Below are 18,728 nucleotides of genomic sequence, written 5' to 3'. Positions count from 1 at the left end.
GAGGTCATATGGAGTAGGGTGGCCCATAATCCCAAAAGGCCACTGTCTTATAAGAAGAGAGAGACAAACACACAGAGAACATGATATGAAGGCACAGGCACATGGAGAAAATGGTTAACACAGAGATATAGATTAGAGCTTTGCTGCAATAAACCAAGCAATCTCTGGGTATATCAGAAACTGGGAGAGGTGAGGAAGGATCCTCCACTAGAGGCTTTGGAAGGAGCATGGCCCTGCCAACACTTCAATTCCCTTTTCACATGCTGGAGGCTGCTTTTTCACTACCTTAACCAGTGGCCAAATATGTGCCTTAAAAATAAAACTAAAGAAAAGTGGGATTTTTACAATATAAACCATCTATAGCAAATGGGCTAAAACATACCATTCTATTGCAGTTCTCTGGTTTGGCTTGAAATAATATTGCTACAATTTCATCAGAAATACTTTTAGGCAGAAAGAGTTTTACCATAATTTTGTGCTCATATTACTATAAATTTGCAAGTTTCAGCTAGCATCATTTAGTGATATAAAAATGCATTATATCTGCACATATACATACATGTATTTTGTTTTTTCCTTTTTTTTGTAGCAACAGGAGCATACCTTTAGTGTACTGAATGGAATCTGATAGTTATACTAAAGCCAATTCCAGTTTTTAAGAAGAAATTTTCATAGCATGTCCAGATAGGTAAATTAAAAAACAGGATGAATCAGTGTCAAAATGATGAAGCAAGTATTCTGGATTATTAATTCACAAGGTCTACATGGCCAAAATGGGCTCAGAAACACAAATTCAAAGTTTACTCATTATTAAAATTTATTTTTAGTGCTCGCCTTTAAAAAAATCTGCAATCACTTGAAAATCAATCACATATGTGTGTATATGTATATATGTATAGGTGTGTGTGTACGTGTGTGTGTGTGTGTGTGTGTGTAAAATCATTAGCATTTGGGAGCTAAAAAATTGCATTATGCATTCCTTTGTGAAGCTACAGTAGCCTTACTATTTATACTGAATATCTCTTTATAACTCCAAGTTAAGCATCTTTATTGATCCCTTGGTCCTATAAGAGCAATTTCTTTTGCAGCCGTATTGTCCTATTGCAATTTTCTCTCTGTCTCCTCTGGACACAGTATATAGAATTAAGCACAAAGAAACATATGGATGAACTGAAAACAAAGAGCAAACTTTGTAGGGAGTCGTGTGCAGGGCCTGAGAGTGTTTCCTGTCTCACAGGAAGTGTACACATCATGACTTGTCCCCTATACTGTCTCGCTTAGTGTCTCCTAACTTCCTGGAATAAAACCAAACTAAACAAAAGAAAAAAAATGACAATTTTTCTGTGTTTGGGAATTCCAAGTCTTGTTACTGGAATGCTAAATCTTTCAACGCTACTGGCTATTGTGCTTTCCAACATTAACAGTGTTTCCTATGGTATGCTTTTTTAAGTGCAATGCTTCTATGCACGTTCCACAGATTACAACTTATTTCAAATGTTATAGCAAAACCCTATTAATCCTGTATCAAGAAGGAAATATTGATTTATTATTCAAATTACTTTGGTTTTTTATTTCTGTAAGTGTCTTGCACAAAACTCATCGTCTCTTAAATATTGAGTTTTTGATGTTGGCAAATTCAGGGAAATAAGTGATATGAATGCAATCCTTAGTCTATCTTGTGAATTTACCATTCCTGCCCTCTACTTGTTGTTTCAGTGTTTCCCAAATCTGATGCTTACATTTCAACTTGGCTTCTCTTAGAAACTATTCCATAAAGGGATAGGGTTCTATTTTATCAGCAGTATCACTGCCAAGTTCATGACCATCATCACTTTTCAATTTGTAGAAAATCCAGTATTATCTGCCAAGTTGGGAAGATGTCAAAAATACATTGATTGTTTTAACAATAATCACTTGTTCAATTGTAGATGCATTTTAAGGACCCATGTTAGGTCTGAGGAGAGCTTCTGTCAGAAACTTCCACACTGCATACATTAATAAAATAGAACAGATACAGAGGCCAGAAAAAAAATTAACAAAAACCTCTGCTTTTCAAACCAAGCCAAAGGTGCCCCTTCCAGCATGCCCTTGTGGAATTTGCAGCCATGGGTGAGGTGTGTCACAAGAAAAGGGACAAATAGGAGCTGTAGCATGGGGTGAGGTGACTGTAGGTGGATGTGTGTGTGATAGAGAGAGGTTTTGCTAGTAAAGCATTAGTATCTATCTTTAAAATATCCCAACAAATTCAGATTATGGAAGCAAATGCAAAATTATCACAAAATTGAGGATGAAAACATTGTTTGGAGCAAGCATTTGTAGAGTACAAATTCATTCATCCTGCAAGAAACATCTCAGATTTACTTAATCCAATATTTTCATTATACTGGTAAGGAAATAAAAGTGATTTACCAAGCCACTAGAAGCCAGATTTTCTGATTGCTAAGCCTCAGCTCCAATTCATAACTCTTTGGGGAAAGAGGAAATTCAGAATTAACACTTATGACATTGCATCTATGGGCCAGATACAGGGATAGCTGCCAGGCATTGTCACTGTGGTTTAGGGCGAGGCTCCCAGTCAGAATTGCTCAGTGGGAAATTGGTTCTACCTCTTATTACCTGTGTGACTTTGGACAGGTCACTTAAGTTCTCTAATTTCTAATTTCTTCAAGTATAAAATGAGGTTCATAAATAAACCTTCCTCACTGACAAGGATTAAGTGAGATAATCCTCGCAAAAGACTTAATAGTGCTTGGCACGTAAATGATGGTTCAATGAATACTGAATTAATAAAAGAGAAAAAAAAACCTTTAGAGAGGATGATTTTATGCCTCTCTTACGTATGAGAAGAATTAGGATCCAGTAAAATTCAGTAATTCTCCATTACGTTGTAGAACTAAAATGGGAAGTTGTATTTGTTTGAGCCCAAACTTCGGGATGCTCCTGCTCTACCACAATGCGCTGATAAGAGCCACAAGGAGCTGGAAAGAATACAGAGACCATCGACCTTGAGAACTGGCTGCTGTGTTCATGCTGAGTTCTGAAAGCCTTCTGGCAGTTTCCCAGCAATTTTGCAAATCTGCAAAGCTCTGAACTGGATGCTGCCCAGGTGGCAGAAGCCAATGAGAATATTTAGGCGATAGTGCAAATACCACTCTGCGTTGAAGTCTGGAATGTAAGCTTGGCTTCCTTTAGCTAATTACCAGTCCATTCTCAAGAACAGGTACTGTGTCCTCTCTTTCTGCAGAACTGACTCACCCCCGTGCCCAACACCACCCGCTTGCTCTGTGTCAGCTCTGCCAATAAAGCAACCTTGTGTAGGTTGCTTCCCTCTTCAAGGCTGGATTAGGACAGATCCTCAGGCCACAACCTTGCCCAACTATCCCAGACTCCTACAGTGAGACCCTGAAATATCTGCTGTTACGTAAACTTTTCACTGAAGTAAAGCTTAGCTTATGTCAGAAAAAAAGTGCAGATCGTATGAGTATATAGTTCAATTACTTTTCATGAAGTGAACACAGTCTCAAATCCAGTAGTAGAGCATTCCAGTCCAGAAGACAATCCCTTCGAGTCACCACTTGTACTAGTCACCGCCCTCCCAGGATAACCACTGTATTCTGACTCTACCATCCATAGCTTGCTTTTGCCTATTTTTGAAATTTATATAAATGGAATCACAGTGTGTGTTCTTTTGTATCTGGCTTCTCTTACTCAACAGTGTATTTGTGAAGTTCATCTATGTTATTGCATATTGTTTGTTTTCATTTCTGCGTAGTAGGAGGTCAACCTCCTGTTTTGTAAATACAATTTTATTGAAGCACTGCCAGGCTAATTTGTTTCTGCATTGTCTACAGCTGCTTTCACAATACAAAGACAAAGTTTAGTTGCAACAGAGACCATATAGTTGTCAAAGCTGAAATATTTGCTATCTGCCACTTTACCGGAAAAAAAAGTTTGCTGACACCTGCTCTGTAGTATTCAATCACAAGATTTCTTCATTCATTCTATTCTTGATGGACACTTGAATTTTTCTAGTTTTGAGTTACTACCAAATGTTCCACCATGAACATGTACATGTTCTGCTGGATGTATGGCATGTGTATTTTTTTTAATCTTTGGCTCATTCTAACATACAGACAGTTTTGGAAACTGCTTTAGAGAAGTTTAAAGAGTTTAAACCCAAAGTGTTTAAACTGTCTTGCTCCCGAGGTCATGCCAAGAATAATTGGCAGGGCTGAGATTGACGGTCAAAACCCTATTTCTTAGAACAGTTTGGTTTTCCACTATGGTTCCTGTAGTCCTTATCTCTAGAACATTAACTTAGAAGCTTCTTTGCTTATCCAAAATCTTTCACAAATATGGCTCTTTTCTACCATTTCTGTTGTACATTTTCAAGAACAGGAAAATCACTGCCTTAGGAGAATCCTAGAGAAGGAAGGGATTATATAAATCACTTAACTCAATACCCTCATTTTAAGAATTAATAAATCGAGGCACAATTTGCCCAAAATAAAAATTCTGAATCTTTTATAATTTACTACAAAATGATTTTGAACTTTGTTTTTTATTCTTTGCCTTTGATGCTATTTCAGTTGATTAACTTACAAAAATAATATCTACTAATTTTAACTATTTAGACACTATAGAAGTATCTAAAGTAAAGCTAATATTCTCTGCTTTCCCCTTCCAGTTATATAATCTCTTGCCCCTAGGTGATCACTCTTACCAATTTGTATTTTAATTATCTAGAAAGCATGCATGAAACTGATGAATCTCAATTTTTTTTGATGAATCTCAATTTTGATAAAGAAGACATATAACAATTTTTCTTTAACTCAGGTTAATTTCTAGTTCAAGCCTCTATCCCATTCATCAGGTGGCCACGCAGTCTCAGTTGGTATGAAATACACTCTCTTTACCTGTACTTGTGTCTATATTTCAGGGGTTTTTATATAGTACCAAGGAATTAGTGGGAAGTCGAGCATGGACAGCAGTTGCTCCTTGGTAACCAGGATGATACTGAGACATCTTTCACCCAATCTGAGCCTTGGCCACCAGTCCCTACAGGTGTGTTGGTTCCTGTTGTCAGACCCTGTCTGATGCAGTGGTTCTGTGCCTGAGCCATGGCAATCTCTGCCAGGCTGCCTGAGGCCGTACCAGCCCCAGCTCACTGTAGCCGTTTCCTCCATGGACTCTTGCCAACTTCCTTGGCCTCCACTGAGGCTCAATTTTCCTCTGGACTTAGATCCCACCAGCCTCACTGGAACTTTCCATTTGTGCAGGGTCTATCTGTGACTTCTGGCATCAACCTCGCTCTTCTAGGCTCACCTCCAACATTCACCACTCTCCTTTCAATACATTCTTGTCTCTCTCCAAGCTGGGAGCATCTCCTCTCTAACCTTTCATGAGCATCCTTGTACAGTGTTTTATATACTTGTATTTTTATTTCAGTCCGGCAGTGGGAAGCCCCTTCTCTTCTCAAAGCCTCAAATGTTTGCAAATTTGACGTTTTGGAAACTGGTTGCTGAGATGCTTCTCTTGTCTATCAATACTTTGTTGGGAACAAGCCCAGAGCAGCCCAAGGGCTTGAAGGGAGTAAGAGTAGAAGGAGGTAAAAAGTAAACCATTAGAAAGAAAAAAATATAGTCTATATCTCAAATTATCATCTTACCACAAAATAGGCACATTTGTAGAGGAATTATTTAATTTTGCTTTTATTCCAAAATTGGCATTATACATCAAACTGCAACTTGTACTTTTTTACTTAATATAACTTGGATAAATACATGCATACAGATATGTTTCATTATTTACAATGGTTTAATATTAGCATTTGTTCAATTATTTTCCTTGTTGATGGATATCCAGGTTATTTTTGTTATTACAAATAATAATGATCACAGCCAATGTTAATTACGGTCTTAAAATTACCAGACAATGTTCTAAGCACTATCTCATTCAGTGTTAAAACGACCTCCATGAGATTGATATTATTGTTGTTTCCTTTTTACAGATGAGAAAATTGAGACTTACAAGGATTAAATAACTTACTTAAAGTCACAGCAAGTTAGGACTTGAACCTCAGTGAGTCCATCTGGAGAGGCCATGCTCTTCCCAACACGCAGGTCTTCCTTCTCTTCTCTAATTAGCATACTTGTACATATGTTTATATACGTTACTTTTATTTCTGTCCAATAACTGCCCAGAACTGAGAATGTGACCAAAATTTCTTTGCATTTTTATATATTAAGCTATGTTGGCAGATTACTTTTGGATTGAAGCAGTTTTGGACTGGACTTCCCCTAGCATTCGTGAGTAATGACTACCCCCAAGCCTTACCAATGCTGGATACCAGGGCTTGTTTGAAGTTAAATCAAGCAGGCAGGAACACTGCCCCTTCACCTCTAAATGATGACCAGGTGTTTCTATATTTATTCCCTCATTACTGACGTGAATGTCAAACATCTTTTCTTAGGCTTATTGGCCCTTTGTATTTCCTCTGCTGTGAATTGCTTGTTCACTGCTATCATTTTTAAAATTAATTCAAGAGCTCCTTGTGTAGCAGGTATATTAAGCCATTGTTTTATATGTGTTGTAAATATTTTCTCTTGGAAGGTCATCTACACGAAAGTTACACATATTTATTTAATTGACTCTTCCCATTTTCTTCCTTTGTAAACAAGCTACACAGCAATCTATAGTATGGGTAATTTTTAAAAACTATTCAGTTATTTACCTTCAATTTTTCATCTTGTTAAAGAAAGCTTCCCCAATCCTATACAAATATTTTCCTAATTTTTCTCTAATAATGTTCCTTGTTTTATATCAGTTTCTCAATATGTCTGGAACTACTTTTGAATATAAGACAGGGGTTGACATTATTTTCTTTATATATGGCCAATTATTCCAATCCCACTTATATTTACTTTGAATTGTATGTATAATTAATATTATGCATCCTTTCCAATGACATCTACTCCCAGATACTTGGATCCACTTCTGAACACTATTCTTTTCCATGGATCTGTCTGTTTTGATTCTGCTTTGATTCTAGTAGCTTTATAGTGGGTTTTGATATCTGTTCAATGAAATATTTCCCCTTGCTTCTGAAACAAAACTATAATAGAACTATAGTAGATGTTTCTCTTCTCCAGATATTTCATAATATCACAGTAGGCCATGATGCTACCCTCTTATAAGTTGTTTTTTTTTTTCATGAATGAAGAAATACGACATTTTTAGGCAAATGGAGTTTTTACGTCTGGAACTTACATGATCTGACATGCTTCAAATTTTGTCAAATAATATTATCAATGCATTGACCTTGAATTTATATTAAAATTAGCATTTTTTTCAGCTTTAAATATTGTCTAAAGTCCAGACAATAGGAAAATTAGCCAATTAGGGAATAAAGCTCTCAGATTTATGACTGATAAAGATCATTATCTTATTTGAGTAGGAAAAAATTGAGTTTAACAATAATTTAACTGAAAAGTTAAATACTTATTATTCTTATAATGCAATGTTTAACATTGGCATCTCTCCCCCCATTACCCTAACCTTTATCACTAATTTGCATTTGCATCCAGCTTTAATTTTAAAATGTATGAAGATACAGAAAGCATCATGTCGTCTTTTTTTTTTTTTTAAGATTTATTTATTTATTCATGAGACACAGACTGAGAGAGAGAGAGGCAGAGACACAGGCAGAGGAAGAAGCAGGCTCCTCACAGGGAACCCGATATGGGACTCGATCCTGGATCCCAGGATCATGAGCTAAGCTGAAGGCAGGTGCCCAACAACTGAGCAACCCAGGTGTCCCCATCATGTGGTTTAATTTCAAGCTTTATTATGGACAAGAAAGAGTTGAAGTTTATTATTCTTTTTAATGCCAAGATCTTAACCAATTTTATATTGAACTCCATGGGTGAGTTAGTACTAGGTACAAGCTGATTTTTGACCAAGCTATCCTTGTTTATAAATGCAGCCACATCAGCATATTTCTCTAGATGTAATATATATATATATGTATACATGTTCAAGCAGTCAAAATAGAACCATTCTGCACATAGCATATTACTAATCTATAATCTGGAATTGACACAACAATGATTCATGTGCTGTAATACCCATTACTGCTTCCTACAAGCCCTGAAAAACTTTATTTTGGGAAAAATTCTGTCTCAATATTCTCCAAAGTAGATTTTTGCCCTCATTTCCTTTGTATTTATTCTGGGTGGTGTTTGCAAGACTATGAGGATCTATTTTGGTTGGGGACATGGTTCTCTTCCTAGAGGAGGAAGTGAGAGCCCTGTGCTTTGTCTCCAGCTCCAAAGCTGTTAGACAGATCAGACAGGGAGCTCTGTCAGCCAGGCTCCAGGAAGGCTTCTCTCTTCTGATAGAACAACTAAACAATTGTTACTATTTACAATGGGCCAAATGGAGAAATATTCTTAGAACAATAAGAAAAGGGAAAGTCAGCCACCAGGCAGGAAAGAAGGCTTTCAAGCAACATCCAACTCAGAGAATGTGAATATCTTTTCAGTGTAAACAGTTTACCATATCACTTCTCCAAATAACAATACCAAGACCACTTGCCATGTGCCGGGCACTTGACAGACACTATTATCTCTAATTCCATATCAACCATACAGGACAAGTATATCCCAATCTGACATGTGAAGAAACCAAGGTCAGGAAGTTGTAATAACTTCTTCATGTCTGGTAAATATGGAATTCAAATCCAAACTTGTATAATATAATTATTATATTAAAAAATCCCCATACTATTATCTACCTATTTTTTTAATTAAAAAGTAGATGAAAAGTTTGCTTTCTTAATCAGAGAATCTATAATCTCCTTACAAAAAGCACAAGTCATGGAGAGTTTCATTAATAGTTACTGTTCTTTTCCTTTTGAGTTTCCCTGAATAGGAAAATTTGGTAAAGCTGTGTGGGGTAGCATAACAGCCCCCACCTTTGTCACACACATAATTATTCCCCCTCCATCACTCTCAAATTCTGCAAAGGACAGAGAAGACAAACTCTTATTCTGTTTACAGTAACTTCAAATCTAGAGACAAGTGTGTAAAGATCTAAATTTAAAATAACCATCATACTAATTTTCAACAGCACTACCAGCTTATCTACTGTACACACATAATATATGCATCTGAAAAATCATGGTCATGATCAAATAGTTGGTGTTCTTTTTATTTGTTTTAGCATTTCATTGAATGTTTCTATTAAATGTTAATAGATCAATGAAACAATTATTTATTTTAATTTCATATAATTTACAATAGGTGAGAAGGGAAAAGAATGGGCCTAAAAGTAAGATATCCATTGGATTGTTTTTAGATATGCAGTAATATACTAGAACAAAATAATTGACTTAATGAGTGACTTATAATGAATGATGAAGTTACCAACTTTCTAATTACTTCATGAACAAGAACACAAACAATTTTATAGTTCTTTGCTAACTTTTTAGGTTCCGCTGCACCCAATCTGGGCATACTCGACATGTGGGTGGACTAAGGGGCTATTTATATGGCATTACATGTAGCTCTTTTTCCTCTGTGGAGCACCACACCCCCATTTGAGATTTCCTGGTCTTCAATTCTTACATTGGCCTGCCCCCAGTTTCAGGAGTATCCACTTCATACTCTCATTAGCTCTAGCTGATAACATTTTCATGGATTCATTAGGCATTCATTGATTAGCATCACAGAAAGCAGGATTCTGGGCAAAAAGGAGATGGAAGACAAGAGGTGTACTGTGAAGCTAGGAAGGTGAAGGTACGGCAATGGCATCTGGAACTCTGGTCAGAGCACTGAACATGAGGAGAAGGATGGAATAGAACAGAGGAGAGAAAGAAAGCATGAAGAGATAAATTATTCCCCAGAGAGGAGATAGAGGATTCCTTCATTCTTTTGCCTAAGGTTCTCTAAAGTTGATTGTATCTATTAAAATGGTCAATTTATAGAACACATCAAACCTTGACATGGCTGCCATGCCATGCTTATGATCTCTTCAGATGGAGACTGCTAAATCCACAGTTTCTGCTGAGGAAGTTACTCTAGGTGGCCATTTTTTATTCCACATCAGTGTGCTACCCATAGACAATTGGACCAGGGTGGGGGCACCTGGGTGGCTCATTTAATTAAGTGTCCAACTCTTGATTTAGGTTCAGATCATGATCTTAAGCTTGTGAAATGGAGCCTTGCATCAGATCCATGCTCATCGAAGAGTCTGAGATTCTCTCTTTCCCTCTCCCTCTGTCCTTTCCTCAGAAATAAATAAATAAATAAATAAATAAATAAATAAATAAATAAGCAAGCAAATAAAATCTTTTATGAAAAATTTGGACTAGGGTGTATGCCTAACTCAAAGGCGGCCAATCTTAGACCGACAGCCTCTGTGGTGGTCTGACAGCAAAAGCTCTGGCATCTAAGAATGATGGTGATTAATTAGACAATCTGATGCTCTCTCTTGAGACTTTGAACAAGTTATCTTATGAAAATGAGCTAGATGGTAGTAGAATATACCTACACAGAGAATACTTGAGAGAAGGCAAGGGAATAATACAGTCATTAGAACCATGTAGAATCCTGACTCACTTTTCAGAACATAAACTTGTTTTAGTCTTCACAGGAAACTTCTGTTCTTGTGATTCTTGGTTGTGAGGCTTCTTTTAGATTCTGATTTAGATTCTAAATGTTTGAAGAAGAAAGCTGGTCAAGATTCCTGTTTTCCTTATTTCCATGGGTGTCATTCCACAGAGCATGATACTCTGTTCCTGTCTCTTAAGATAGCATAAGTAAATCTCTTCTTTGCAACCAAAGAGCCCACATAAACAATTATCTAAAATATCTTATTTTTTCTAGGTAAGATATCAGGTTTTAAAAAGGCTTATTAAATGGAACTTTTCCACTTGATTTAGTTCAACTTAAAAATTGAACGATGAGAAAAATAGGGAATAAGTAACTTACATTCTAAGGAGACATACTGGGTAAATCCATGTTAGAAATACTAAAAGCCGAAGTAACTGAACAGCCATGTTGGGACCAAGATGTCAGAGGAAAATGTGGTCATGCTAAAATAGAATAAATATAAAATAAAATAAAAATAGGAGGTGCTGTTATTCCATCAAGGAACCCATGCCAAGTACAGGCAACCCCCAAGATAATAGTTGCATTAGCTAAGTTCTCTAGTGGTGGGCTAGGAGGTTAGCGACTCAGGAAAGCTGATGGTGCACATGGACTTTGGAGGCAGTCTTCTAGAGAATTTCCTTTTGCTCAGGGAGACTGGTAATTTTGTTCTATTCAGGCCTTCAGCTAATTAGATGCAGCCTACCTATGTTATGAAGAGCAATCAGCTTATCAAAGTTCACCAATTTAAATGTTAATCACATCCAAAAACACCCTCCAAATTGACACAATTAACCACCACAATGCCTGATAAGGATTGGAGTGGGGAGAGGAGGGACAAGCAGCTCCATAGCTGGTTGATATTTGTTGAGCTGCAGAAGCTCCATCACCAAGGTGGAGCAGGGTAAGAGAGCCCTTAGGAGAGTTTGACGTGTGTCTCCTGTGTTTGAGGTCTTTGTGAGCATGGAGTTCAGTGTCACTTCCTGCTTGAAGAATTCTGCAAGAAAACAGCTAAAGGAAACAAGGCTTGGGCCATCTATCATTTGAAGGGCAGCAATAGTCCTGCAAAGACCCTTGTCTTTTCTCTGACACATCATTTGTGTTTTAAGTAATCTTTCTAAATCTCAAATGTAATCTTATTATTCCTCAATCTGGTTGTGGCTCCTGGATGTTCACAGAATTCCTGCAAATGCCTCATGAGCCTCTGTGACCTGTAGTTTCTACCACTCCAGCCTCACTGCCTTTGGCCCTCAGTTTACTCTTCCCAGTCTGCCCCTGCCGGCCAGCTGGGTACCTACACCAACGAAATTCAACTTGCACCACTTCTTCAAAACTTTCACTCATCATCCTCAGGTTGAGTTATCCATTCCCTTTCTTATATTATACTTTTACTATAGAACCAGTAATGCCCTTTAGGATGAATTTGTTTACTTATCACATTTACCCCTTCTAGATTGTAATTTACTTCCAGTCAGAGAACTCTGATTCACCTCTGTGTCTCGAAAATATAGCTCAGAGCCAGGACACAGAAAGCACTCAATTGATGTCTGTTGCATGAGTGAATTAAATGAAATTTCTAGAAAGAAAGAAATTTCAGGTGCTTGAATAAATATCTGGGAAGAAAGGAATTTCAAGAGTTCTCAGTATTTCAATATTTTCTACTTTTTATTTCTTCTCCTTCCTAATTTGTAATTTTTATTTCCCAATGGTAGAAAATAGCAATTCTCTAAGTATGATCTACAGATCCCTAGAAGTCTCCAAGATCCTACTAGATGGTCTATGGAATCCATACACTAGGATCTGCTTTTCTCACTGTTGGACATTTGCACCAAAGCTGGTGCAAATACAGTGGTGGGTACCTTCCCCCGATGCAGAGAGGTGGTGACAAACTATGCCATTTGTCATTGCAGCAGGTATGTACTGCCATACGTTCATATTTAAAACAGGAAAAAGAGCCAGTCTTATTTAAGAAAGTCCTACATGAATAAACATTATTCACTTTATTAAATCTCAACCTTTGAGACAATGTTCTGTCTGATACGATAGAAGTACGGGAACACACTAATACTGCCTACTGCAGTGTGAGTTGTCTCAAGGAAAAACACCTGGGAGATTACTTGCACACTGAACTAGCCATTTTTTAAAAGGAACACTATTTGTACTTGAAAGAACAACTGGCAGACAAACTATGGCTCTTCAGACTTTGGCATCTGGCAGACATTTTCTTGAAAATGAACAAAGTATGTCTGTCATTTCAAAAAAAGACTTGGCAGTATTTGTTGTGAATGATAAAATTTGAACTTTCAAGTGAAAATTAGAATTTTGCAAAATTTGTAGCTGCCATTTTGAGTTTGACAACTTTCCAAAACTCACATAGCTTTTTGTTCTGACGAGATTAGTGATGATGTTAACAGATGTCATTTTCTTGATAGCGTATAAAGGTATGTATGATCATTTATAAGACCTGTATAATTCTTTTTTTTAAATTTTTATTTATTTATGATAGGCATCACAGTGAGAGAGAGAGAGAGGCAGAGACACAGGCAGAGGGAGAAGCAGGCTCCACGCACCAGGAGCCCGACGTGGGATTTGATCCCGGGTCTCCAGGATTGCGCCCCGGGCCAAAGGCAGGCGCTAAACCGCTGCGCCACCCAGGGATCCCAGACCTGTGTAATTCTTGAACCAAATTTTCCAGGTGACCAATACTTAATATTACAAAAGCCATGAGTAAAATGCTTAAGGTGCCAGATATATGAATGAATTTTTTTAGATGAGTGAATTTTAATATAGCTATGCATTAATATAATTTCTGACTTCACGTTGCAACTAATCTTTAAGAAACTATCTCTTGTGGAGTTTTGACATAGTATCAAAGAAGAATATCCATAATTATCTGAAAAAGCTATTTAAATATTCTTCCCTTGGGGCACATGGCTGGCTCAGTTGCTGAGCGTCTGCCTTTGGCTCAGGGCGTGATCCCAGGGTCCTGGGATCGAGTCCTGCATCGGGCTCCCTGCGAGGAGTCTGCTTCTCCCTCTGTCTATGTCTCTGCCTCTTTCTGTGTCTCTCATGAATAAACAAATAAAATCTTAAGAAAAAAGAAAGACAAGTAAACTAGAGATCCACATATTCAAAATACTTTCTGGTATATTGATATTTTAACTAGAAATCCTGCATAGCATATGAATGCAGTCAGCTACTAAGTTATGTTTAAGCTAAGTAATAATTACATAAATACTTGTTACCATTAAAAGTGCAAAATAGGGATGCCTGGGTGGCTCAGCGGTTGAGCGTCTGCCTTCAGCTCAGGGCATGATCCCGGGGTCCTGGGATCGAGTCCCACATTGGGCTCCCTGCATAGAGCCTGCTTCTCCCTCTGCCTATGTCTCTGCCTCTCTGTGTCTCTCATGAATGAATAAATAAAATTTTAAAAATATAAAAAATAAAAAATAAAAGTGCAAAATAAGTTATCTAATTTGAACCGACTTTCATACTTTGAAAATATGTGTATTCCTTAATGCTACCAAATTCAGTTATAAAAAGGCTAAGAATTAAACAAACATCTCTTTGCACTGTTATAATCACATACAATGTTTAGATAAAGAAAATAAAGCTAAATTTTGAAAAGTCATGCAATGAGCAAGTACTCACCATTTCTTCAGAACATTTGATAGTAAAAAAAAAAAAAAAGAACATTTGATAGTATAAGGAAGAGTGGTGAGAGTGGTAGCTTAAGTTTAGTCAAGTTCCATTAATTGCAGTAAATTTCAACAATGATTGATCTGAATTATTGAGCTTCCAAAATTTGTTCTATGAAATATTACTCAAAAGAGCCTATTATTGATTTGTGTGTATATATATATATATGTATTAAGATTTTGTATTATACTATATATAAAATGCGCGCACACAGACACACACACACACATATAGTATTAAAAAGGTATCTGACCTGTAGCTTTTGGGTTTTGGTACAATACTGCTATAATATCATTGTTCTTCATTCTTACTCCTATTAGCCAGAATTCAGTGGGCACTGGACTCCTATGACCATTCTCATTTTGACAGTGATCACCCAAACGATCAATTATTTTTATTATCTTTAGGAATGAAAATACAAAAACTTAAATATTTGGGGGAGAACTTGAATGACCTCTAGAGTGTGCCCTCAGAGTCCAGTTTAGGAAATCAATACTTCAGATTAGAAGGCTTTGACAGAAGCTGCAGAAAGTACCCTGCCTGCAGAGGCGGTACTCAGGGATGATTTTATTGGAAATACACAAGCTTTTCAAAGCCTTCTGAGCTGGCCTAGTGAAAGGTCACCAGATAGAAAGGCATTCCTTGAAAGAGGATCCTTTATTTTGGGAAAGTGAAATTTTGCATGTTGATTTCCACTTTCTAAGAAGTGGATATGTATACCTTTCTCCATTAAAAAAATGTCAAGAACTCTTTTATTTGCCAATCTCCATGAAATCACTACTTATTATTTATATAAAATATTGTTTTATTATTTATATTATTAGATTATTTATTTTATAATTATTTTTTAATTTTACATAAGATTCTGGCCAACATTTGTCCTACTCTGAAATCTAGAGCAGGAGTCAGCAAACTATACCAACTGTGAGTCAAATTTAGCTCACTGTCTGTTCTTGTACAAGTATGAGAGAAGAATGTCTTAAATATTTTCAAAGGGTTGTTTAAAAAAAGAAAGGAAAGAAAGAAGAAAGAAGAAAGAAAGAAAGAAGAAAGAAAGAAAGAAAGAAGAAAGAAAGAAAGAAGAAAGAAAGAAAGAAAGAAAGAAAGAAAGAAAGAAAGAAAGAAAGAAAGAAAGAAAGAAACCACAATATGAAACAGAAGGTTATATGGTCTGCAAAATACAAAACAGTTACTATCTGGCCCTTTATAGGAAAAGTTTGCCAACCCTTGCTCCAAAGCATTGCTTATTTTTAAAAAACAGTATTTGTCACATCTTGAGGAACTGTGGATCACATTCCTAGTCTGTCCTCTTTCCCCTTGATCCTCTTTTGTTCTTTGTTTACCTGCTCCTCACTACCATCTTGAAGGCTTTAATGTGTTGCTATGTTTGTTAAATGGGTTCTACCATTCAGTCTTTTTTTTTAAAAACTGATGAGAAGGTGGGGGTGCCTGGGTGGCTCAGTCTGTTAAGTGCTCAACTCTTGGTTTTGGCTCAGGTGGTGACCTCAGGGTCCGGGGAGGGACCCCTGTCATTGTCGGGCTCCCGGGTCCTCCAGGAGTCTGCTGGTCTCCCACTCTCTGCCCCGCCCCTGCTCACGAGCACACATACACACACTCTCGCTCTCTCTAAAATAAATAAATAAATAAACCTTTAAAAGAAACAGGTGAGAAGGTGCTTTATTTTAATCCTCTTCCTTTTTAAAAACAAAACACCACTAAAATGAAATAGGTTTTTTTTCATTCTTAACCATCATTGTCTCCTGTTTCTTTCTTTTTTTTTTTTAATTTTTTTTTTATTGGAGTTCAATTTGCCAACATATAGCATATCACCCAGTGCTCATCCCACCAAGTGCCCCCCTCATTGCCCATCACCCAGTCTCCCCAACCCCCCGCCCGTTTCTCCTTCCACTACCCCTTGTTCATTTCCCAGAGTTAGGTGTCTCTCATGTTTTGTCACCCTCACTGATATTTTCAGTCATTCTCTCTCCCTTCCCTTTATTCCCTTTCACTAATTTTTATATTCCCCAAATGAATGAGACCATATAATGTTTGTCCTTTTCCGATTGACTTATTTCACTCAGCATAATACCCTCCAGGTCCCTCCACATCGAAGCAAAGTGGGTATTTGTCGTTTCTAATGGCTGAGGAATATTCCATTGTATACATAGACCACATCTTCTTTATCCATTCATCTCTCAATGGACACTGAGGCTCCTTCCACAGTTTGGCTATTGTGGACATTGCTGCTAGAAACATTGGGGTGAGGTGTCCTGGCGTTTCACTGCATCTGTATCTTTGGGGTAAATCCCCAGCAGGGCAATTGCTGGGTCATAGGGCAGCTCTATTTTTAACCCTTTGAGGAGCCTCCACACAGTTTTCCAGAGTGGCTGCACCAGTTCACATTCCCACCAACAGTGCAGGAGGGTTCCCCTTTCTCCACATCCCCTCCAACATTTGTTGTTTCCTGTCTTGTTAATTTTTGCTATTTTCACTGGCATGATGTGGTATCTCATTGTGGTTTTGATTTGTATTTCCCTGATGGCAAGAGATGAGGAGCATTTTCTCATGTGCTTGTTGGCCATGTCTATGTCTTCCTCTGTGAGATTTCTGTTCATGTCTTTTGCCCATTTCATGATTGGATTGTTTGTTTCTTTGCTGTTGAGTTTAATAAGTTCTTTATAGATCTTGGATAGGTTGTCTTTTGATTCATTTTCCTATGTATCAGTAATTCTTGAGAAAAAAGAAAAAACCTATTTGCCTAAAATGCCAGCATTCTAGCAAAGCTATTCTTTAATGTCTTTGATTTGCATTCTCATTTTCTTTAATAATCATTAAAAACTGGTCACTAATGGTTACGAAGTTTGGGAATGACTTCAGGAACATTTAACCTAAGCTCAGGGCTTCCCAGATGGAGTAAGTATTTGCGAAACTTAGCAAAAGACAACTGAGTATTAACCTGATTTTCTGAATCTCTTTTCTCAGGAATTAAAGCATGAATAATATTTGTGTGGTAAAATCTAAATGGCTTAATACTCTCTAAGCCTACAGAGAAATTCACTTTCAGAGTTGCAAATGGTTTATAAGCTTCATTAATAGTCACTTTTAAGTATGATTAAGTGCTTAGGATATTGTTAAGTACCCAAGAATGACTTGTTGGTTAACTATGACGATCTCCTTTACCTGACTCAGAGAACATATTTAAATAGCTCAAGAAATGTCATAATTGCTCACTAAAGAAATAAAATGTGGTCAGTAAGTATCTGGATTCTTTGTCATCTTCAACAGATTCTGTAGGAAAGAACTTCTGAAACTGGGTCCACAGGAAAATGCTGTTGCTGAAGAACGCATTGGGACACAGATTGTTGGTGGCAGGATTTGGTCATGAGCACTGCATTTGAAAGACTAAAGTGAATTATGTTTTGTTCCCTGAAGGCAGGTGGGTACTCATTAAGAGCTTCCTTAAGCAAAAAGTTAGGATCCCTGCCACATTCTCCACCCCCTCAGTGTCTCTATTTCTTCCATTCCAGAGTTCCCCACAGGCAGCAGGGGAGGGTCACCAGGAGAGGGAGACTACGGGGCACCCTTGGTGGTCATTGATTCACATTAGTGTGCGTGTGCCCACCGGCTAGCTGAGGAGGTGAGCCCATCATCACCAGAGACGCCCTGCCCCTGGAAGGAATGCTTAGCCAGAACTTAGCTGAAGATGCCCTGGCAGTTGTTGGGACTGTACCTCACACACCCTTGGCACATCCCTGTCGCCAGATAACAGCTCTGTAAAGGAATTTGGGGGACGGTTGTGCCTTCCTGGCCTCTGGTAAATGTAGTAAAGCTCTCTAAGGATATAAAGGGCCTTGCCTTCTCCAGCATTAGCAGAATCTTGCTGCTTACCTGCTAATCATTATCTGTAAACTCAAGTCATGATGCAAGCTCGGGCCTCTGTGGCTGTGGCCGGTGGCCCTCACTGGTGTCAAGGCAGGGCCTGCTTGGGCTGGCTCTGAACTCCATTCTTGCCCTGACTCCTTAGGCCAGCTTGGGCTTGAGTCCTGCATGCCCAGGCCCTCAGACTTTTATTCTTCCGAGAGTATGCATGAGTCAGGGCAGCTGGGATCTCTGGGTCTTAAGAAGCAGCCTCAACTGTATCACCTACACCCCCACCCTATAACCACACCCCCACCTTAGCCTCTGATGGATCTTGACCTCTGGCACTCTCCAAGCAGCCAGGCAGCTTAAAGTCTGAACTTTGGCTTGTACCAAAGTTCAGAAGAGCTTGCACCAAAGAATTCAATCTTGTCTCTCTCCCTCGAGCTTAAAGTCCCTATATCTGTTTTATAAACTTCACCTCCAACTCTGATCTCTGGCTCGGTCCCAGAGTGCCTGTTA

At 37.9% G+C, this 18,728-nt stretch overlaps 1 long non-coding RNA gene across 5 annotated transcripts in view; it reads left to right on the top strand.

Moving 5' to 3' along the window:
* The window catches only part of LOC106558449, a 107,687-nt gene that overhangs the window by 58,362 nt on the left and 30,597 nt on the right, over positions 1–18,728 (top strand). For 3 of the 5 annotated variants that reach the window (XR_005353522.1, XR_005353520.1, XR_005353521.1), the window contains exon 4: positions 17,634–17,784. This is a non-coding gene — a long non-coding RNA (uncharacterized LOC106558449). Of the gene's footprint in view, positions 1–6,010; positions 6,123–17,633; positions 17,785–17,875; positions 17,986–18,728 lie in introns of all 5 variants that reach the window. The other 2 variants (XR_005353524.1, XR_005353523.1) reach the window with 2 other exon arrangements.

The sequence above is a fragment of the Canis lupus genome, chromosome 1 (genome assembly GCF_011100685.1).
Source record: "Canis lupus familiaris isolate Mischka breed German Shepherd chromosome 1, alternate assembly UU_Cfam_GSD_1.0, whole genome shotgun sequence".
NCBI lineage: Eukaryota > Metazoa > Chordata > Mammalia > Carnivora > Canidae > Canis > Canis lupus.
The sequence above is the reverse complement of the archived record's forward strand: the minus strand, read 5'-3'. Positions and strand labels throughout refer to the sequence as shown.